Below are 25004 nucleotides of genomic sequence, written 5' to 3' on the forward strand. Positions count from 1 at the left end.
ACCAGGCCCTGAAAAGGGCCCGGCTGGTGTTGCTGGGACGGGGCAGGCACCGTCCCAATCCGACCCTCCGGCGATGTAGTTGCCTGGGTCGGGCCCGGTGGACTCGATCTCCCTGGGTTCACCCCGTCAGGAACGCTTCTGCTTCCGCGGAGGTTGGTGACGGGATGGTGCTCTCCTCTTCGACGTCCTTCTCCGGGAGGCCGCCTGTGCAGGGGGCGCTGGGGCCGGAGTCTGAGTCGGAGAGGGGCGGGGCTGCTGGGAAGCAGACGCCGCGCGGGACCTCGACGGACGATAGGCGGCCGGGTCGCGGCGGGGCAGGATGTGTTTAATCGCCTCCGTCTGCTTCTTTACAGTCGAGAACTGCTGAGAGAAGTCCTCGACCGTATCACCAAACAGCCCACCCTGCGCGATGGGAGCGTCGAGAAAGCGAACCTTCTCAGCGTCCCGCATCTGCGCAAGGTTGAGCCAAAGGTGTCTCTCCTGGACCACCAGTGTGGACATCGTACGACCCAGGGCTCGCGCCGTCACCTTCGTCGCCCGGAGAGCGAGGTCAGTGGCAGTGCGGAGCTCCTGCATTAGCCCTGGGTCGGACTTTCCCTCGTGCAACTCCTTCAACGCCTTGGCCTGATGGACCTGCAGGATGGCCATGGCGTGAAGAGCCGAGGCAGCTTGACCCGCAGCGTTGTAAGCCTTCGACACCAGCGATGCCGAAAACTTACACGCCTTGGAAGGGAGCCTTGGTCGATCCCTCCAGGTGGCAGCTGTCTGCGGGCACAGGTGCACCGCGACTGCACGCTCCACCTGTGGGATGTCGACATAGCCCTTAGCTGCCCCGTCATCGAGGGAAGTCAGGGCGACCGAGCCAGTCTGACGTGCACGCGCCGAAAAGGGGGCGTTCCAAGTCCGACTGAGCTCCTCATGCACTTCCGGGAAGAATGGTACCGGCGCCGACCGTGGCTTAGAGTCACGGCCGGTCCCCAGATACCACGTGTCCAACCGCGAGCGTTGGGGAAGAGGCGGTGCGGTGCACTGCAGCCCAATACTCGCGGCGGCCCGGGAAAGCATGGCTGACATCTCGACGTCCGCTTCATCCTGAGCTCGACCCCCCGGGGGAGGAAGCTCCAAGGACTCGTCGGGGTCGGATGCCAGGAGGTCGCCCTCCGATGCTGCGAGCGACATCTCATCGTCGTCACGCCCCGTGTCCGAGTACGTGACGGAGGAACAAGGCGGCGTACCGCCTCTTCCGGGACGGTCAGACGAGCGAGGTGGGGCGTGAACGGTCCGCGAGCCGGTGGCTGACGGATTGAGGCTCACGGTGATCCCCAAATCACCCTCGGTGCTCGCCGAAGCGGACGGCAGGGCTGATGCCGCTGCTGCCGCAAAACGGGAAGCACTCGAGGTGGTGGCCGATTCTCGCAAGAACGCAGCCACCCGTGACCGCAATGTCTGAATCACCATCCGCCCGCAGTGCGGGCAAGATGTATCCACAAATGCCGCCTCAGCGTGCTGGAGTCCCAGACACCTGAGGCAGACATCGTGTCCGTCCCCTTCCTCGATGAGTGCGCCGCACCCACGAGCACAGCGGGACATGCCGCGCTGTAGAATGTCTTAAGCCCTAAAAAGGGCTCGCTCTTTAGAGATACTCTTTGGCAGTTGCCGAGACGCCCAGGGGAAGTCACAGGAATCGGGACAGTCCGCTGCACCACGTCGTAAGACCAGCAACACGTAGAGATTGTCTGCAGAGTCGTCAGCATGAGATGCGAAGGCTCCGAAGAACAAAAGGTGAATGAATGCGGCACGCCGGCTCCCTTTTATACCCGGATATCCGGGGGCGGAGTCCGGCATGCAAATTTCATTCGCCAATTTTCATTGGCCTGTTCAAGTCAGTCAGAGAAGGTAGGTTCTCAAGTCAAACCCCATTCTGTCGACACAACGTCGAGAGACCGACAGAAAGGGAACTTAAGAATTTCTGTTATGGGGTACTATTGTTTTTCCAGCAGAGAATGAGCGTGCAGCAGTGTGTTAAGCTATATTTAAGGTTTTTGGAACAGAATAGGTTAATAATGTATCAGTGAAGTGAAATATTAATTTCATAATCAATTAATTCTAAAATGAGATAACGATATAAATAATGAGAAAACATTCAAATATGCCTTTTATTATGTTATCATATTTTATTCTACTTTTTAGTTTTATGGCTAAAATAAAAGGGTCAGCTGTGGCCTTGTGGTTAGAGCGTTGGACTTGTGATCAGAAGGTATGAATCTCAGTGCCAGCAGGTCATGACTGAAGTGTCCTTGAGCAAGACACCTTACCCCTGATTGCTCTGCAGTAATGTGCCACTGTAAAAAAAAGCTACTTGTAAGTCGCTTTGGATTAAAGCGTCTGATAAATGTAAATCTCATTTTGGAGCAAATATAGAAATGGCAAAGATAATAAACATAAAAATGAATAATAGACCCTCAAAAATATGTTTAATAACTTAAATTTTTTACTTTGAATAACAAACATTGAACCAAAAAAATGTGCTCACACAATGTAAACACAAACTGCAAGGTAAAAGGTCAACTGTTGTGTTGTGAAAGAAAAATAGAACAGCAGCTCATGACAAAACCTTTTCAAATACAAACACCACAAACTGTCACAGGTGCTCAGTTTAGCTTAATGAAATGATAGTAGTCAGTCTTTCAGGGAACATCAAAGAAGTCAGTGTGATGAACTGTAGGCCAACATCTGAGCTCTTGATATCTTCAGCTGGGTATCAGAGAAAAAAAAGACCTGCAAGAAAAATCAAACAATTCATTCTAAACACATTCTGAATCGGTTACAGTTATGTTTCCACGTGAGCCTGGTTCAACACGAGCAATTACAATTAAAACTGTTCTCCGCTCTGAATTTTCAGACCTGTTCTATAACGTTGCTGAATTGTGCTAATGAATGCGCCGAGAGCCGTTATGGCTCAGTCTCTTGTTTTACCAAGGCACCGAATGACACGTTTGTGTTAAGTTCTTAAAATTTCTGTTATCAGTCCTGTGGTGGAAAATTAAACCATTTAAGTACCGGCTGGTATGGATCGGCCCAGAGTGGAACGATTAAGCAACAAGAAACATTCGGTGCGACGGTGGAAAAGTGCTCCGATAACACTTTACAATAAGGTGCTATTAGTTAACATTAGTATATGCATTATTAGCTAACAATGAACAATATAGTTTATCAGCATTTTTTAATACTTGTTGATGTTAGTTCATGTCAATACAGTTGTTCATGTTAGTTCATGGTGCATTAACTTATGTGAACAGTGACAATGTTTGATTTTAATAATGTATTAGTTAATGCTTAAATTAACATAAATTAATATTAATAAATGCTATAGAAGTATTGTTCATTGTTTGGTAATGCATAATGTCAGGACTCGGGTCTTCTAGAGAACCAACTGTTCGTCAAGGCGGAGAAGTGCGAATTCCATTCCGTTTTTTGGGTTTCGCTAACTTCTACCGACGATTCATCAGAAACTTTGGCCAGGTGGCCAGACCACTCACGGCGTTGACCTCCACCAAGGTACCGTTCAGGTGGAATCAGGACGCTCAGGTAGCCTTTGACTCACTCAAGTCCCGTTTTGTCTCTGCACCTGTCCTGTCTATTCCAGATCCTGCACTCCAGTTTATTGTTGAGGTTGACGCGTCTGATGTAGGGGTAGGCGCGGTCTTGTCCCAGCGGTTGCCCAGTGATGGGAAGGTGCATCCATGTGCCTTTTTCTCTCACCGCCTTAGTCCTGCTGAACGTAACTATGACATCGTCAACCGTGAGCTGTTAGCGGTAAGACTGGCTCTGAGTGAGTGGCGCCACTGGCTGGAGGGAGCCGCGCAGCCTTTCTTGGTCTGGACGGATCATAAGAACCTCGAATATATCCGTTCAGCCAAGAGGTTGAGTTCGCGGCAGGCTCGCTGGGCACTTTTCTTTGGCCGTTTTAACTTCACCCTCTCGTACCGGCCGGGGTCCAAGAACATCAAGCCTGATGCCTTGTCTCGCCTGTTTGAGCCTGCGGAGAGAGACTCCACCAATGACGCCGTCCTCCCTGAGGGACTTGTGGTTGGAGCTCTCTCTTGGGGCATAGAACAGCGGGTAATCTCGGCCGGTCGAGGGGTGCAAGTGCCAGCAGGGTGTCCAGTGGGTCAACTGTTTGTACCGGTTCCATTGCGACCGGAGGTCCTTCAGTGGGGGCACTCATCCAGACTGGTTTGCCATCCAGGAATCCGGGGAACGCTGGCTGCTGTTCGCCAGCGTTTCTGGTGGCCCTCTCTTGCCAAGGATGTCGAACAGTTCGTGTTGGCCTGCTCCACATGCGCCCAATGCAAGACGCGCAACTGCCCGCCCGCTGGTCTGCTTCGCCCTTTGCCCATTCCCACCCGCCCTTGGTCCCATGTGGCTCTTGACTTTGTCACAGGTCTTCCCTGTTCTGATGGTAATACCATGGTGCTCACGGTGGTGGATCGGTTCTCCAGAATGGTCCATTTCATTCCCCTTCCCAAGCTCCCTTCCGCCAAGGAGACTGCTCAACTGATGGTGGATCACGTCTTCTGTCTCCACGGGTTGCCGGTTGACGTTGTTTCCGATAGGGGCCCTCAGTTCTCCTCCAGGTTTTGGAAGGAATTCTGCAGACAGATCGGGGCCTCAGCGAGTCTGTCCTCAGGTTTCCACCCTCAGACCAACGGGCAGTGCGAGCGGGTCAACCAGGATCTTGGTAGAATGCTCCGCTGTTTGACATCTAGTAATCCCAGTTCCTGGTGCTCTCAGCTCTCGTGGGTAGAATATGCTCACAACTCTCACCCCTCAGCGGCGTCAGGTATGTCACCATTCGAATGTTCCTTGGGTTATAAACCTCCCTTGTTTCCCTCACAGGAGCCCGATGCTGCAGTTCCGTCTGCTTTGGCCTTCGTCCAGCGGTGCCGACGCACCTGGAGGAGGGCTAGAGAGGCCCGGACAGAGAGACGGACCAAGGCAGCGGCTGACCGCCACCGGTCTGCTCCCCCTGCCTATGTGTGTGGTCAACGAGTATGGCTCTCCACCAAGGACCTGCCTCTCCGGGTGCCTTCTCGCAAGCTGGCACTCAGGTTCATCGGACCATACCGTATCACGAAGGTGGTTAATCCGGTGGCCGTCAAGCTCAAACTTCCTTCCCACCTTGGTCGGGTACACCCTGTTTTTCATGTATCCAGGATCAAGCCTGTGAGTAGTTCTCCTCTTCACCCTTCTAGCAGACGGCCCGTCCCTCCGCCTCCTACCTTGGTAGACGGTGCTCCGGCTTACAAGGTTAGGAGACTGCTAGACGTTCGACGACGCGGTAGAGGGTTCCAATATTTAGTGGACTGGGAGGGCTATGGGGCAGAGGAGAGGAGTTGGGTACCATCTAGGGACATCTTGGATCGGTCCCTGGTCGAGGATCTCTTCCGGCGTCGAGGTGAGTCCCCTCCTGGGGCGCCTGGGGGCGTTGCAAGGGGGGGGTACTGTCAGGACTCGGGTCTGATCTGCACTGGTGGTGTTCGTTTGTCTTTGTTTTTGTCGATCGCATGGGAGAGCTGTCAGCTCACCATGCGTTTGGAGTCCGTGTCTGCCCCGCCCCCGTGTTTTCCGCTGTCTCCTTAACACACCTGGTACTCGTTCCCACTCATCTCGCACACCTGCTTCCACTCTATGAAGTTATTCTCCTACTATTTAATCCCCGCCAAGTTTCTCACTCGCCGTCAGATCGTTCGTTGTTCTAGCGTTTTTTTGACCCGTGGCTGTTAGTCACAACACTCCCTTGTATTATTATATCTCTTGTCTAGGAATTCTTGTCTTTAGAAATCAGTCTAGTCTAGTCTTGGATATTCGCCTTGTTTTTTGAGTATCTCTCGTCTTGAAGTTACTAACTATTTTTCGTGACCCATCTTCCTGTCAGATCGCTCTAGAATTCTATATTTCTCTCCGAGCACTGGCTACCCAGACGCATCTTTACATATAGTAACCATTGCCTTGGACTCTGCCTTTCAGACATCTAGCCCTTGCGAGTGAAGACCGCCTGCCCTATCCGTGTAGTTGGACTGTTTATTCATCCGGGCTTTCACCTCTCTCAGAACAGCCGCCAGCGCCGCCTTTTTCTACACGGGGTTACCACTTCTTTCACTACCATCGCGATCCCCACCTCACCTTGCCCAGTTCACCGACTGCCTCGGCTGGATCTCCGCTGCTGACAGCTGCCGCGTCACTCGGACGGCAGTCGCCGACCTTCACCTCCCGGTCTACGGAGGAGACGACTGCTATTCCCTCGATCTGCACGGGACTTGCGTTGCTGACGGCTGCGGAGACCTGCGTTTCCTTGGATCTGCGCGTTTCGCGTTTTATGGATTATCCCTTTTAGGCACATTCGAGAGGCTGAACTATCACGTTGCTCCGGGGACTACATTTCCCAGGCGCCTTGCGCGAACTCTTTGCCGTGTGCCTATACGGTGGATTATTTCAGAGTCGAGGGTGTCCGGTTCTGCTGACGGACAGGAGGGTTTATTGACTGAGCGCTCAGCCATTGTGAATATTACTGTGGGGATCCCCTTTTTATTTGTATTGTTTGACTGCCTACTCTGTCGGATTACTGTTCAGTGATTATTGCACCTGATCATATTGGAATTAAAGAATCCCTTGACTCCTGCATCTGACTCCAGTCCTTGTCGTAACAAACTAATTGTTCAAGAGGTCATTTAAGCCAGCGAAAACGAATATTATTGTTTGCTTTAGATGTGCAATGTGTATACACGATTTAAGGTTAAAAAATGCAGTATTTTCCACAAACCCTGCATGGTTCTATCTCCACTTTGCTCCGCCTCTCTGAAACGCGCAGATATTTTAAATAGCTCATCACTCTGAAAAGTGAGGTGTGCTTTGATTGGCCAGTTCACTTGTGCCTATTGAATGGTCGAATACTGCAAGAGTGTGACAGAAACGTAACGACTCTTACCATATTCGGAACAACAGGTTCTGAAGCTGTTGTACCAGCGATGGTACAATGAGATTTACAAGACCACCCACCTTACTTGCGTATAGATTTGAGCTGTTTTAGTCAAATCGTGTTACGAAGTGACGTAGATTCGCCGGGGTGTGGTTAAACGAGGCTTTCAGGCTGAGTTTCTAGATAAAATACATATTTTGTTCCAACATTTACATTTTACGTGTCTAATACATGCATGGGCAACTTATAACACACTAAAGACAAAGAAAAATACGTATTTCCGCCAAATGACACCTTTATCAAATAGCACCTTATTGTAAAGTGTTACCAGTGCTCCTCATGTACTGAGGGGTACTATTGGCAAGGGTTCCAGCTCTGACTGGGTCTCTGCTCCTGTGTGTTGGACGTGGCTTCCCTGCACCAGAACCCTCTGATAAAGGGGATGTTCAGACACAACCTGTAACAATTAAAAATATGATTAGAACAATACTGTTTTTTACATTCAATCACAGTCAGAATTCACGAGAGTTCAACAAAACTCAGAAATCATAAGAGTTCAACAAAACTCAGAAATCATAAGAGTTCAACAAAACTCAGAAATCATAAGAGTTCAACAAAACTCAGAAATCATAAGAGTTCAACAAAACTCAGAAATCATAAGAGTTCAACAAAACTCAGAAATCATAAGAGTTCAACAAAACTCAGAAATCATAAGAGTTCAACAAAACTCAGAAATCATAAGAGTTCAACAAAACTCAGAAATCATAAGAGTTCAACAAACTCAGAAATCATAAGAGTTCATCAAAACTCAGAAATCATAAGAGTTCAACAAAACTCTGCAAAAACACTGCCTGTGTTTATAACAGCCTGTTCATTTACAGTGAATATACAGTTAACGTTCTCAAATGTTTTATTTACTAGTTTAATTAATGAACGCTTAAATAACTCTTTCAGATCTAGATATAACATACTGTTTACATCATTTGTATCTGTTCTATTTTAATTTGTTTTTATTTCATTACAGACTTTTTGCTGCTTTTAAACAAATAAACGTTTTACTTACATTTATGAGCTCATGTGTTGTTCCAAGTTTCAGGTACAAACTAAAACATGCCAACATAGAGACAATGGTGAATAAGTATATGCTTATCCTTTGCGTTAATTAAGTACGATTTGTAAGTACGAGACCGCTTGGCCAGCGTACAGTGCACTTGCTTTTGGTTATAAACAACACTCATTTCATAACGCTTAACGTTAAACAGCTTGTTTAGCAACAAGCGTAGCGTTCTTGCCACAAACTGACCGAAATACCGTTAGCCTGTAGGAAACTAACAAGGATTGCCGTACAGGCCTTGTTAAAAACAAGATATTGTTCAATTGAGTAATTGTTTTCTATCTGCTGTAATACACCATCGCATCAACCTCGAGGAAAACAGTGGTGGTTTGATCTTCAATTGAATTAGCCAAACGCCTATCTTAAATTGTGTTTTACACTTTATCGATGCTGCATGTGGCCGTTTTAAACAACTAAAACGGCTTTAATATTTCCCACACAGACAGGCCGTGTGCGATTACGACAATAAATTACAAGAATTTAATGCAAGAACGTTTCAAAACCCAAAACGGTATAAAACAACAACTGGGTTCTTATTTTATATTTGAATATAATGAACTATGTAAACTCAAAACACATTGCTTACCTCAGACGATGGTTGATCGTTGGCGGTTGGCAATCAAATGCGCAGTCTCTGTGCCCACGCAGAACTACTACTCCTCCCACCAAGTTTTCAAACGGTTTGCTATCTGGATCAGTTCATCCATTGGCTGGTTAATTGTTTTGGCGCGGTTTACATGGTAACGACAGCTTCTCGCGTCATCTGATTGGTTGATGTGAGCTAGGTTCACGGGATAGTTTGGATTCGAAAGCTATATTCCCGCTCAGGATTCTTCTCGTCTCTTCTTCAACGGCTGATTTTAGGTAAGTGTGGTTGGTGCTGTTGTTTTCAATTGGAACAATTGTCATAAATGAGCATTTTAATCCAATCATAACATAATCAGCCAGCATATGGGCATTTGTAACAACTGAATTCATTGATTTAATACGTTAAACCTTTGTTTTACTATATAGTTCGATAATGTATTACTAGTTTGTCGGGATTTTGTAGGCCCTATACAATATAATCATGATAAATATTTATTTAAAAATGTATTCGCATGAAGGGACACATTCAATATTTTCTAAATGTACCTGATTATAAATATGTTTGTTAATTTGTAATAGCTCAATTGTCTGCAAGTTATATAAACGTGGCACTATAATGTCCTTTATGTTTTAAGACAACACAAATTTGGGACCCTTAAACACAACATTATTTTCTGGAATGGCTAAACTGTTAAAGAAAATCAAGTACTGAGATAATGAGCTTTAAAGTTTGATTCCATCTCTATGATATACATCTTTAACATGGGTTTATTTAGTCAATATTTAACATTTTCACATAATGTTCTTTAAATTATTTAGGATTGTTTTATGTATAAAGGGTTAATAAAATATCTTTAGTTGAGTTAAAATATAGTTTAGAACACTCAATTTGCCGTCTATAATGATCTATAATAAAGAGTTGTTTTCTACAATTTCAAGGGAGATCAACCCTTTTTCATTTTTGAGTGGTATCTAAATATTAATAAAATATTAATATTGTTATGAATGTTAGTGACAATCTTTATTTTTCCCCTACAGCTTGGCCTAGGCAAACTTCACAAAACTCCCTTGACGTAAAATTTAGGTATGGAGAACTGCCATTTTTTGGACCAATAAATATATAACATTTAAAATGTACATTTTAACAAAGATACAATGTTTATTCACAGATATCCATTTTGTTTTCGAAAGGCGGGACAGAGACCAGAGACGCTGTGTGGAGAATGATGAGAGCAACGATCGCAAACTCTTTGGCCAAGATCTTAAATATGAGAGGGATTAATGGAAAGATGGGTTTTAAAAGCTTGCAGTTACGGTCCATAATTTTTGGTTAGTGTGCAGCATGAGTAGTGATCTGATTTATGTAATTAAAATTGCACATTAGAAAAACGAGGCCAAGCTTTTTTAAGGCTCATTGTCTATACATTTCAATAACCCTTTAAAATTGTTATTGTAAAACAACATGTGACCCTGCCTTTGAAAACCCAGCAGAAGTTGTTTTCTATTTAAAATCATAACATAATGTACATAACATTATGTGAAAATATAATGTTGATACATTTAATATTGACTGACTAAGGCCATGTGTGTCACAAGGATGCCAGTCTCCACCCACTCACAAGCACCACGCACTACTTCACCGGAGTATTAATCATCCACACCTGCAGATCATCATCACCTCGTCACCACCTCTACTTATACCCCAAGCAAACACTCAGTCACTGTCCGGTCTCGTTTGTATTACACAAGCCTCAAGGACTCTCTGATGTTACTTACCTGCTGCCCGAAACTAGCGTATATCCCGTTTCCAGTCTCCATTGTCGTCTGTCTCCAGTCTCCATTGTCGTCTGTCTCCAGTCTCCAGTCTCCATTGTCGTCTGTCTCCAGTCTCCATTGTCGTCTGTCTCCAGTCTCCATTGTCGTCTGTCTCCAGTCTCCATTGTCGTCTGTCTCCAGTCTCCATTGTCGTCTGTCTCCAGTCTCCATTGTCGTCTGTCTCCAGTCTCCATTGTCGTCTGTCTCCAGTCTCCATTGTCGTCTGTCTCCAGTGTTCATTGTCGTCTATCTCCATTGTCTCCGAGAAGCCAGCATTACTTCATACAGCTCTCCAATATTTAAGTATCTTCTGAAAAAAATACAAATACTTGCATCTGATGATCTCCGTGTCTTGTCCCTGTAACAGAAGACCGGACCGTAAAAACAGAGTTCCGACAAGAGTGCTCTGGATCCTTTCCAGGAGTTGGTAGATGCCCTCCGTCTGACCCTAACCACCACTCCTCCTGCACCAGCACCATCGAGCACCGCAAGCAACTCTGCTACGTCTCCGTCACCTCCAGCGAACGGCAGTCCCATGGCCAAGCCGGCGCCCTTCTCTGGTTCGGCGGAGGACTGCAATGGATTCTTGCTTCAATGCTCGCTGGTCCTGGAGATGCAACCACACCTATATCCCACAGAGCGATCCAAGGTAGCCTTTATTATATCTCAGCTGTCTGACAAGGCCCTCCGGTGGGCGGAACCCCTCTGGTCCCAAGATAACCCGCTTACTCACTCTCTCTCTAACTTCATCACCCACTTCAAAGACGTGTTCGGAAAACCTTCATGGGATTCAGCAATCGGAGAGCAACTGTATCACCTGAAACAAGGCACCAAGTCCATCACCGAATACGCATCCAATTTCGTACTCTGGCTGCTTCCAGTGGGTGGAATGAACAGTCCCTATAAACCACCTACCGACAGGGTTTGGATCCTCGGGTGGGGTTGCATCTCGCTGCATACGAGGATTCCATTGGGCTAGAACGCTTTATCCAACTTTCCATCCGCTTCGCCACTCATATGCAGTCGTGTATGGAAGAACACCAGGGCCAGCCATTCAACTATCCGTTTCCCCGCCAACCAGAGAATGTCAGCCCTCCAGAACCACTCACGAACCCATGCAAGTGGACAGTTTACGATTAACCATAGCAGAGCGGCAAAGAAGGCTGACCCAGCATCTGTGTTTGTACTGTGGAACACCAGGGCATGTCATTTCAGAATGCCCCATCCGTCCTCCTCGTCCATTGGTGAGTACCATCATTCCATCTCTTAACCAGATGAAACCACTCACTTCCACAGTCAATCTTACTGCGGTTGGTGTTTCTCTTCCAGTTAACACCCTCCTCGACTCTGGGTCAGCCGGGAACTGTACATCGACGACATCCTCATTTACTCCCGGAACCTGGCCGACCTTCAGCGTCACGTTGCGGAGTTTTCAACTCTTCCTCAAGGAAAAATGTTCGTTCCATCAACCCTCGGTGCAATTTCTAGGTTACGTCATCGACCACAGTGGCATCCGGATGGACGAGAGGAAGGTGGAAGCCATTAGGTCCTGGCCCGTTCCCACAAACATTAAGCAGCTACAAAGATTTCTCGGTTTTGCAAATTTTTATCGAAGGTTCATCGAGAATTACAGCTCCATTGCCAGCCCACTCACTCATCTACTTCGAAAACAGCCTAAATCTCTGCCTTGGTCCCCAGAAGCCACAAAGGCCTTCGAAACACTCACGACCACCTTTACAACTGCTCCCCTCCTCGTTCACCCCAACCCAGAGGTTCCTTTCGTAGTGGAGGTCAACGCCTCGACCACCGGAGTGGGAGCAGTGCTTTCACAGCAGCAGGGGAACCCTAGTAGACTCCATCCATGCGCCTTCTCTCGCAAACTCAGCCCGGCGGAGGTAAACTATGACATCGGAAACCGAGAACTTCTGGCTATCAAGTTGGCACTGGAGGAATGGAGACATTGGTTAGAGGGTGCCAAACATCCTTTCCTCGTACTGACTGACCACAAGAATCCGGGAAGCAAGACGGTTAAATCCACGCCAGGCTCGATGGGCACTATTCTTCACCCGATTTTACTTCTCAATCTCCTATCGTCCAGGGCCTAAAAACATCAAGGCAGACGCTTTATCCAGGATCCACAGTCCAGAGGAGAGAATGGAGGAAGCAGAATCTATCCTTCCCAACCGAGTGTTCGTAAGCCCCATCGTATGGTCCGAAGAGACCCTACCATCATCCAATGACTCCACCAGAACCCTGCCGGGCTGCCCGAAGGATTACAATATGTCACCCGCACCCATCGCAAGAATTTCATCCACTCTTCACATTCCTCCTTGGGCACTGGCCACCCGGGGGTCAATGAAACCCTCTCGCTGCTGAAAGAGCGCTTCTGGTGGCCACGCATGTCATCCGACGTACGCAGGAATGTGCCGTATCTAAGAGCCCTCGCCATCTTCCCTCCGGCAAATTCCATCCTCTGCCCCTTCCTTACCGACCCTGGTCACACTTAGGAGTAGACTTCATAACGAACCTCCCAATCTCCGATGGTCACACATGCATCCTGGTAGTGGTCGATCGCTTCTCGAAGTCATGCCGTCTTATCCCTTTAAAGGGCTTACCCACAGCCATGGAATCAGCAGAGATCATGTTCAACCACGTCTTCTGGTACTTCGGGATCCCGGAAGACATAATCTCGGATCGGGGTCCTCAATTCATTTCTAGAGCTTGGAAGGCCTTTCTTCAACTCCTAGGTGTGACCGTCAGCCTATCATCTGGGTATCATCCCCAATCGAACGGGCAGACGGAAAGAAAGATCCAAGAAATCAGTCGTTTCCTTCGCACATTCTGTACTGGCCACCAGAACTCCTGGAACCAGTTTCTCGGATGGGCCGAGTACGCACAGAATTCCCTTCGTCAACCTACCACTGGGCTTACTCCATTCCAGTCGTACTCGGGTACCAACCTCCATTATTCCCCTGGTATAGAGAGACATTTGATGTACCAGCTGTCGATTACTGGTTCCGGGAGAATGAGAGGGTCTGGGACTCGGCTCATCAACAACTACAACGTGCACTTCGCCGACGGAAGACGACAGCGGACCGTCCCTATTCAAAATCTCCATCTTTCCAAGTAGGACAGAAGGTCTGGCTGTCCACCCGGGACATCCGCTTGCGTCAGCCCTGTAAAAAGCTGAGTCCCAGGTTCATTGGCCCGTTTCCCATCGTCCAGCAGATCAATCCTGTTACCTACAAACTACAACTCCCACCACACTACCGGATTCACCCAACTTTTCATGTGTCTCTACCTCACCATCCTTCTGTTTCTGTTTCCCCAGAGTGTGACACAACCCAGGAGCCCCCCCTTCCACTCATCCTAGAAGATGGCACTGCCTATCTGGTCAAGGAGATCTTAGACTCCCGGCGACGTGGTGGCCGACTAGAGTACTTGGTGGATTGGGAGGGTTACGGTCCCGAAGAACGCTCATGGGTACCCAGAGATGACATACTTGACCCCAATCTGCTGGAGGAATTCCATGCTGCACGTCCGGATCGACCCGCACCCCGGGGTAGAGGTCGACCACGTCGTCGGGGTCCTCGGCCCTCAGGAGCGGGCCCTGGAGGGGGGGGGTAATGTCACAAGCACCACGCACTACTTCACCGGAGTATTAATCATCCATACCTGCAGATCATCATCACCTCGTCACCACCTCTACTTATACCCCAAGCAAACACTCAGTCACTGTCCGGTCTCGTTTGTATTACACAAGCCTCAAGGACTCTGATGTTACTTACCTGCTACCCGAAACTAGCGTATATCCCGTATCCATCGTCTCCAGTTTCCTGTCTCCTGTCTCCAGTGTTCATTGTCGTCTGTCTCCATTGTCTCCGAGAAGCCAGCATTACTTCATACAGCTCTCCAATATTTAAGTATCTTCTTAATAAACCACCAATACTTGCATCTGATGATCTCCGTGTCTTGTGTCCGTAACAATGTCAAAGATCTAAATCATATTGAAATTAATGCCTGAAAACAAACTGATGCTCATTCTCTCAGAATTAGATTTCACAGAAAGGGGCACAAATTGTAATGGACATTTAAAATGTTAGTTGTCCATACTTTAAGGGATACTCCACCCAAAAATTAATTATGTCTGAATTACTCACCCTCTAGTTGTATCAAACATGTCTTTGTTCGGTTGAACACAAAAGAGAGATATTTTGGAATAATGTTAACAACCAACAGGTCTGAAGCATCATAGTGGGCAAAACATTTTAGTAATTTTTTGGTTCTGTTGAACACAAAAGAAGATATTTCAACAGTTCTGTGGCACTTTTGACTACATTTTGACATTTTTCCTACTATTTCAGTCAATGGTGCTTCAGAACTGTTGGTTGCTGACATTATTCCAAAATATCTCTCTGTGTTCAACCGAAAAAAGAAATGTATACATGCTTGGAACAACTAGAGGGTTTAATTTATTTCTTAAGATAAAATAATGCTGTTTATAGATGGTGTTCATTTTAGTTGTTATCTAAAAAGGTACATTAGGGATTGTGTAGGTATTTCTGTTATGGATGTGGACAGAACTAGAGGTCTTCACAAGTCCACTTAGATCCGAAAACCGAGTCCCGACCCGAGACCCGAGCGGGTTCGGGTCTAAAAGATTCACGGGAGCTTCAGACATGGGTCGGGTATATTATTAGTGTCTTCGGGTCTCGGGTAATATAAAGTAAAAAAAATGTTTTGCTGAATTGACCCGAGGAAGACCCGAACTATCCTATACAATAACAGCGCGTCGCTCGTCTGTGTGCGTGTAGTTACCAACTCTCCTCTTGCGACATCTTGTGGTTGGATGGTAGGCTAATTAACATTGAGCCAGACCTGTCAATCAATTTTGAATATACACAGTACACAGCCTTGATTGCCTTGGTCCTAATTGTGTCGTCAGATTAGTATAACATGGAGGCAATATCTGACATCGCTAAAAAGCTGAAAGATGACGAATATACAGAAATAAAACATCCAGGGTCATCATCGGTATGGACAACATTTGTTGTAATTGTTGACAAGGAGGGAAAAAAGATCGGTGCAGCTAAATGCGTAGACTGTGATACCTTATTTAGATTTGATTCAGCTAAAACTGGCACATCCCATTTGCTGAAGCACCAGAGATCATGTCAGCAGAAGAAAACAACGCAAATCTCCATTTGTTCTTTTGTAAAAAGAGGAGCACCTGCCAACTGTAAAAATAAAATTCTCGACAGTTGCATTCGTGTCTGTGCCAAAGATCTCAGACCATATCGAATGTTTGAATCAAATGCATTTCGCCAACTAGCACAGAACTTGATCGAAATTAGAGCTACGCACGGCCACTGTGACGTGAAAGACCTTCTTCCCTCCGGTGTTACGGTTTCTCGGGCTACTTTGGATAGGTGCATTAGTTTGAAAGAAGAGCTTTTATCTAAAGTCAGACAGTCTATTGATAAAGGCTTTTCTTGCAGAGCATCTACTGATTTGTGGACTGATGATTTTCGAAAGGTCAGCTACATGTGCATCACTTTGCACTTCATAGACGAAGACTGGGTGTTTCAGAGCCGGGTAATATGCACATGTGCTTTCCCGTTCGAATAAAAAACTGCCGCAAAAAAAACAGAACTGTTGAAACAATTGAATGAATTCGGACTGTCACCCGCTGAAATACAAAAACAAGTGTTTGTGAGCGATCAAGGAGCAAATGTACAGGCTGCTCTAAGCTGCTGGAAACACAGAAGCTGCAACGCTCATGTTCTCAACACTGTACTGAAGCACACTTTTAAGAAGGGAAATGATGATGAGGAGGAAGATTCACTACAGCCTGTAAGAGCGTGCATCAATCAGTGTAAGTCGCTGACAACATATTTTAAGCATTCTGGTTTGCAGCTCCATCTGACACGCACCCTCAAACAGGAATGCGAGACGCGCTGGAACACTAAACTCGCAATGGTGGAATCCATACTTGATGATTTTGGTGATGTTCAAAGAATTCTCATGACAAGAGGAGAGATACACAAGATAATCCACATCTCAAAAGAAATCCTCCAAATGCTTGTTCAGTTTTTAACCCCGTTCAAAAAGGCAAGCGACGAACTGAGCGCATCAAACTACCCTACAATCCATCTTCTGGCTCTATGGAAATCTACACTGCTTCAGCACTATGTGGTTATGCCGACCGACCCTAAAGCACTGGAGATCCTCAAACGCAGAGCCGAAAACCTTCTGAGTGATCGCATTGTACTTTACAATTATGCGAAGCTTGGTGTACTCTTGTGGCCAAAGTTTAAGCAACTCTGTATGTTTACTAACGAGGAGAGAGAAGAAATATACAGAAATGCCAGAAGCGAGCTGCAAAGCTACCCCCAACCCAGTATACTAGAAACAAACTCTGAGTGTGTGACCGTGGCTGGTCCATCGGGGAAATTCAGCCAATGGGAGGATGTTGTGGACGACCAGCACATCACGTTGGATGAGTTGGATATTTACCTGAATAAAAAGACTCCCATGCACGATAGTGACAAAAACGTTTTAGGTGTATGGAAAGAAACAGAACACTTCTATCCAAAGATGGCAACCCTTGCACGGAAGATTCTGTGTGTTCCAGCCTCCAGCGTTAGTTGGAGTGTGCTTTTAGTGTGTCTGGGCGTGCACTTGAAAACCGACGGTCCTTTCTTGGTACATCAAGTGTTAATGCTCTTCTTTTCCTTAACAGCAACGACAAGTAGACTCGGGTCTAGAACTGTCTGTGTGGAGCATGCATCTTAACTTATTTAAAAGCCGATCCTTTGATGAACCACTGCGTTAAATGTGGTGATCTCTGTTCTGTTCTGCGGTAATTGTTGATGAAATTCATTTGATGCATTGTTAAATCTAATAGTTTGTTTATTTTGGTCTCCTTTATGTTCAATCTTCTAACAATTGCTCTGCGATGAGATTCTTAGCACCATGTTCTATATCAATTTAAAAGTGTCAGTTTTATATATGCGGAGTGTTTAACACCTGCCCAGGTTTGTGTAGATGTAAATTTGAATTCGCAATATTTTTTACCAAATGATTTAAATGCCATGTAGGCTAATACTCGTTCAATTTCAGACGAAAATGCCGAAATACACAATAAACATACAAAATGATGTAGTGTGCCTATTTTTACGAAGACATCCCTATGAATAATTATTGGTGATACAAAACAAACTATATTCTTTTTAGGAAATATGTTCAGTTAACATTATTGTAAGCTATTATTATATAGGCTACTTTGCGTAAAAAAGCACCGCTCGATGGACTAATTTCCCTAGAGAGAAACTATAAAATTTAAAATATTTCGTTATTATAAGTATTACCTTTTAATAATTTGCTTAATAAACTCATATTATTAACTCAATAATTTGCTTAATTAACTCGCCAAAAGTGATTGACTTGTCAGCAATTCATGAACCGCTTTGGGTCATAAAAATGGCACATGAGTGTAAAAGTATTTAAGGATATCTAAAGGATCGAACAGTGATAAATTTTTAAACTTGCACAAAATAATATTTATCGGGTTTTATAGCTGTAGGATTAATCAGGAAACTGGATTAAGCTGTTTCTTTATGCTGTTTTGCGTAGGCTATTTAGCCTGAGTTTGCGCAATTTGCCAGAGCAACACAACAGGATCAACGTTTTCATTGCCATATCGATTTCATTTTCATTAATAAACGTCGGTTTACATTCAGGTCTAGTCGGAATAAAAAAAAATATACGATGGCTCGGGTCGGACTCGGGTCTTACGTTATCGGGTCTGTCTCGGGTTCGGGGCTTTAAAAAAAAAAACTCGGGTTCGGGTAAAAAGTGATTCGGGTCATTTCGGGTTGGGAAAAGATATTTGGACCCGAGAAGACCTCTAGACAGAACCCAAGCGCAGGCAGACATGTGTCGAACAACAAGACTTTATTTCAAAACAAAGACCCTCGATGGGGAAAACATGAACACAAACAAGAATGAAAACTAAAACTTCCCACAAGGGGGACAAAACAAACAAGGTCTTAAGAATAACAAACTATAAATCCACAAACTGAGTCCAGGGAACAGGAACACGGGTAATCCAGACAGACTAGGAAGGTTAAATGTGCAAAGTGTGCAAAATGAACCGACAAGGGACAGAGGGAAACTGGGGCTTGATAAAGGTAAACACTAACTAGGACTGATGACACAGGGAGAGTGGCCACAGGTGACAAGGATGAAACACTAAGGGAAAGCTAACAGGAGGATTGCACGAGGCAGGTGAGGGGACTGAAACACTAAGGGAAAGAGGGACCAGGGCTGGAGACAAGACTAACACTAATGGACTGCTAACCGGGGAAACAAGGGGGCGGGACTAAAGGACGTGACACCGGAGAGAGAGCATGGCTTCTCAAACCAAAACAATGCTCTTTCTCCACACAAAACACATGGGACTGACATGATCCTGCCACAATACTCGAAAACCAAGACAAGGAGAGGCAGGATCATGACAGAGCCTCTGTCTTAAAGATCTCCTCCAGGAGTTCTTCAAGACCACACTAAACATGACAAGACTGACAGACAGGAGGACAGACACCATACACACTGAACAGACAACACTAAGGGCAGGGCTAACATGACTAGAAAGGGATTGGGGTTAGACAATAAAATAAACATCAATGGGAAGGGGGGAGGTGGAATGGGTGGGACAAACTTGGGAACATAATAAGTCAAGTCAAGTCAGCTTTATTTATACAGCGCTTTTTACAATTTTCATTGTTACAAAGCAGCTGTACAAGAAAACATTGACTATAAGTAAAACATAAAAGGTTATGGAAGTCAAAACACAGTTCAAATATCAGACACACAATAAATTACTATATGCAGATTTAATTAAATAAGACTATCAAATTCTAGCAGCCCCCCCGGCCAGGCAAACAGTGCAAAACAGTATTCAAACGGTGGCGAGGAACCCAAAACTCCATTGGAGGAGAAAAAAAACCTCAGAGGGAGACCAGGCCTAACCAGGGGATTCCAGTTCCCCTCTGGCAAAAACTGCTGACTCTGCACAAGCTCGACAGTGCTTGCACAACAAGGCAAAATAAAAAACAAATTTAGATTTAAAATTATCATTAATAATCTAATAGCGACTGAAGTTTTGTAGAGTCGCCACGTCCTTCGTCCAGCATTTGTCAGGTCTGGGAATGGATTGCGCCCTGCCCGCTCCAGTAGCCTTGGACTGCGTCCTGCCCGCTCTGGTAACCTTGGAACAATGAGACAAGACTGGCTGAGAGTAGAGTACTGTTCTGCAATCTTTGATGCAACAAATGCATCAGTTGTTATTGGAAGTGTCCCTGGTTCCGGTTGATCTAACTAGTGCAGCCTAGATCTTTGAAATATATATATTATGATAGTGTAGTGTATGCAAGATTAAAAAGATGCGTCTTTAGTCTAGATTTAAACTGACAGAGTGTGTCTGCCTCCCGGACAGTGCAGGGAAGACTGTTCCAAAGTTTAGGCGCTAGATAGGAAAAGGATCTGCCGCCTGCACTTGATTTTGAAATTCTAGGTATTACCAACTGACCTGACACCTGAGAGCGTAGTGCACGTGATGGACTATAATACGTTAGAAGTTCTCTCAAGTAGTGAGGAGCTAAACCATGCAAGGCTTTATAGGTAATAAGCAAGATTTTAAAGTTTATGCGATGCTTTACAGGTAACCAGTGCAAGGTTGACAGAACCGGGCTAATATGCTCATACTTTTTTGTACGTGTAAGAACTCGAGCTGCCGCATTTTGGACCAGTTGGAGTTTTTGTGATAGGCCTGCAGGGCAACCACCTAATAGTGCATTACAGTAATCTAGTCTTGATGTCATAAAGGCATGTATAAGCTTCTCTGCATCCGATGGTGACAGCATATGACGTAATTTAGATATATTTTTAAGATGGAAAAACGCAATTTTACAGGTGTTGGCGACCTGGTTCTCAAATGACAGAGTACTATCGAATATGAAGCCAAGATTCTTAGCTAAAGATGAGGGTTTTATGGAACATCCATCAATAGTTAAGCAGTATTCTTGGTTGTTACGTAGGGCGGTTTTCGGTCCGATAAGTAACACTTCAGTTTTGTCCGAGTTCAGTAATAAAAAATTGCTACTCATCCATTTTTTTTATATCGACTATGCATTCCACTATTCGATGGAATTGCTGTGTTTCATGAGGCTTCGAGGAAATATAAAGTTGCGTATCATCAGCATAACAGTGACTCCATTCATTGTTTCTCTTCATTCTCATCATCCACTGATGCACTTTGTCACAAAATATAGATTTCAGCTCAGAAAGCTTGTTTCTGACTTTCTAACAGCTCAATTAGAGCGTTTCAGTAATGAACTCTGTTCTTTGTCAAAACTGAGTTTCTCATCGTCCTCTGATGCACTGTGTCACAAAATGCAGTTTTCTGCTCAGAAAGCTTGTTTTGTGACATTCTAACAGCTCAATTAGAGCGTTTCAGTAATGAACAGTGTTCTTTGTCAAAACTTAGTTTCTCATCATCCTCTGATGCACTTTGTCACAAAATGCAGTTCTCAGCTCAGAAAGCTTGTTTCTGACATTCTAACCTAAATTGGAGCATTTCAGTAATGAACAGTATTCGTTGTCAAAACGGACTTTCTCATCATCCACTGATGCACTTTGTCACAAAATGCAGTTTTCAGCTCAGAAAGCTTGTTTCTGACATTCTAACAGCTCAATTAGAGCATTTTACTTATGAACAGTGTTCTTTGTCAAAACTGAGTTTCTCATCATCCTCTGATGCACTTTGTCACAAAATGCAGTTTTCAGCTCAGAAAGCTTGTTTCTGACATTCTAACAGCTCAATTAGAGCATTTTAGTAATGAACAGTGTTCTTTGTCAAAACTGATTTTCTCATCATCCACTGATGCACTTTGTCACAAAATGAAGATTTCAGCTCAGAAAGCTTGTTTCTGACATTCTAACAGCTCAATTAGAGCATTTTAGTAATGAACAGTGTTCTTTGTCAAAACTGAGTTTCTCATCATCCACTGATGCTTTTTGTCACAAAATGCAGTTTTCTGCTCAGAAAGCTTGTTTCTGACATTCTAACAGCTCAATTGGAGCATTTCAGTAATGAACAGTATTCGTTGTCAAAACTGACTTTCTCGGAGACAGCACTCCCGTTGCTGACCTCCATAACAGACAAGAGCTGCTAAGGGCCTTGAAGCCCTCCGTGTGGTTCGAGTAGAGGCGCAATGCGCTTACTGGACACCCCACGTACAGGTTGGGTCTTTCTCCCGGTGTGGGAGCGCCTGCAAGTTCACCACCTAGTTCCCAAAGGGGGTGGCGGAACTTTGGGCACGTAAGTCGGCCGGGGTCTCAGGATCACGTGAGAGTCACCGGGCCTGAATTTTGGCAATCGGTGGACACGGAATGCTTGCAGGTGCCTCACCCTCTGGATGGACTCGCGCCCCAGCAGGAGAGCCAACCCCCTTCGCAGAACGAGGAAGGGGGCTCTCCGCAGGGCCCGAAAAAAAGGGGACCCAAAGGTCCACCTTAAGGCCCCAAGAGGGTACGGGGCGCGGACGAGGCCTTAGCCCCTCGCGCCCTAGAGGAACCTAATAATCAGCTCATGCTGCTCCAGAGGCTCACCAGCAACTGGTACGTGATATCCGCGACAGCGGGTACCCACGCTCCAATGTGGAAGGGGAGATTACTCCCCAGCCTCTCCTGCAATAGGACAGCACCTTCCTGAGCGAGCAATTCCGCGGGTCTTCTCCGCGAGAAGAGCACCAGGACGAGAAGGGGCGCCACTTAAAGGCATCCAGCCTTGTGGGCATGGCCCTTGCCTGAGTGATAGTCTCCACCACTGTGGGGGTAGATCATCCAGGAACTCCTCCACCCATCCAGGAGCCAGACCCAAAGGTCCGGCTCGAATGCCACTACGTGCCCATCCCCTGTTAGTAGGCCTTTCGCCAGAGCTCTGAGCACCAAGTGTAGTTGGGCCCGTAAGGCGCAACTAGCAACACTTGAAACTCCCTTCCCAGACCTTGCACAGGACCTGCGCAATGAGGCTCACTGGGGGGAAGCGTACTTCCGCTTGTCCCGCGGCCAGCTGCACGCTAGGGCCTCCGTGTCGAGGGGGGGCCTCGTCCAGGGAGTGCCCAGCGGTACTGGGTGGTGTTCATGGAGGCAACAGGTCCGCCTGTGCCCGCCCAAACCACAAACAAGCCGGCCCGCAGGGGTGGAGTTGTCACTTCCCACGAGGTGTCAACTGACGAGAGAGGGGGGCAGCCCCGGCCTGGAGCACGGGAACATCCCTGCCTCTGCTGAGGTAAGAGGATGCCAGAAGTCCGGCGGAGGTCTGGCAAACTGAATCGAATTCCCGAGACGGACCACACTCCCAGCCACCTTGATGGTTTGAAATGCTAACCAAGCACCCAGGGACCTCACAGGGGGGGCTACGATCTGCTTCATCAACCCGTGGGGGTTGGTTCAATGACTAGCAGTGCTGGTCCCACTGCACAGAATGCAGTTTTCAGCTCAGAAAGCTTGTTTCTGACATTCTAACAGCTCAATTAAAGCATTTCAGTGTTGAATTGTGTTCTTTGTCAAAACTGATTTTCTCATCATCCACTGATTCACTTTTGTCACAAAATGCAGTTTTCAGCTCAGAAAGCTTGTTTTTTGACATTCTAACAGCTCAATTAGAGCATTTTAGTAATGAACAGTTCATTGTCAAAACTGTTATTCTCATCATCCACTGATGCCTTTTTTGACAAAATGCAGTTTTCAGCTCAGAAAGCTTGTTTCTGACATTCTAACAGCTCAATTGGAGCATTTCAGTGTTGAACTGTGTTCTTTGTCAAAACTGACTTTCTCATCATCCCCTGATGCACTTTGTCACAAAGTGCAGTTATCAGCTCAGAAAGCTTGTTTCTGACATTCTAACAGCTCAATTAGACAATTTTAGTAATGAACAGTGTTCTTTGACAAAACTGACATTCTCATCATCCACTGATGCAATTTGTCGCAAAATGCAGTTTTCAGCTCAGAAAGCTCGTTTCTGATATTCTAACAGCTCAACTAGAGCATTTCAGTAATGAACTGTGTTCTTTGTCAAAACTGAATTTCTCATCATCCACTGATGCCTTTTTTACAAAATGCAGTTTTCAGCTCAGAAAGCTTGTTTCTGACATTCTAACAGCTAAATTAGAGCATTTTTGTAATGAACAGGGTTCTTGGTCAAAACTGAATTTCTCATCATCCACTGATGCCTTTTTTCACAAAAATGCAGTTTTCAGCTCAGAAAGCTTGTTTCTGACATTCTAACAGCTCAATTAGAGCATTTTAGTAATGAACAGTTCATTGTCAAAACTGTTATTCTCATCATCCACTGATGCCTTTTTTGACAAAATGCAGTTTTCAGCTCAGAAAGCTCGTTTCTGACATTCTAACAGCTCAACTAGAGCATTTTAGTAATGAACAGTGTTCTTTGTCAAAACTGACATTCTCATCATCCACTGATGCACTTTGTCACAAAATGCAGTTTTCAGCTCAGAAAGCTCGTTTCTGACATTCTAACAGCTCAACTAGAGCATTTCAGTAATGAACTGTGTTCTTTGTCAAAACTGATTTACTCATCATCCTCTAATGCACTTTGTCACAAAATGCAGTTTTCAGCTCAGAAATCTTGTTTCTGACATTCTAACAGCTCAATTAGAGCATTTCAGTAATGAACTGTGTTCTTTGTCAAAACTGAATTTCTCATCATCCACTGATGCGCTTTGTCACAAAATGCAGTTTTCAGCTCAGAAATCTTGTTTCTGACATTCTTACAGCTCAACTAGGGCATTTCAGTAATGAACTGTGTTCTTTGTCAAAACTGATTTTCTCATCATCCTCTGATGCACTTTGTCACAAAATGCAGTTTTCAGCTCAGAAAGCTCGTTTCTGATATTCTAACAGCTCAACTAGAGCATTTCAGTAATGAACTGTGTTCTTTGTCAAAACTGAATTTCTCATCTTCCACTGATGCCTTTTTTACAAAATGCAGTTTTCAGCTCAGAAAGCTTGTTTCTGACATTCTAACAGCTCAATTAGAGCATTTTAGTAATGAACAGTTCATTGTCAAAACTGTTATTCTAATCATCCACTGATGCCTTTTTTGACAAAATGCAATTTTCAGCTCAGAAAGCTTGTTTCTGACATTCTAACAGATCAATTAGAGCATTTCAGTGATGAACAGTGTTCTTTGTCAAAACGGACTTTCTCATCATCCCCTGATGCACTTTTGTCACAAAGTGCAGTTATCAGCTCAGAAAGCTTGTTTCTGACATTCTAACAGCTCAATTAGAGCATTTTTGTAATGAACAGGGTTCTTTGTCAAAACTGAATTTCTCATCATCCACTGAGTTTGATGAGAGTTTTCAGCTCAGAAAGTTTTCAGCTCAGAAAGCTTGTTTCTGACATTCTAACAGCTCAATT

This window comes from Barbatula barbatula (assembly GCF_947034865.1).
Source record: "Barbatula barbatula genome assembly, chromosome: 4".
NCBI classification, from domain to species: domain Eukaryota; kingdom Metazoa; phylum Chordata; class Actinopteri; order Cypriniformes; family Nemacheilidae; genus Barbatula; species Barbatula barbatula.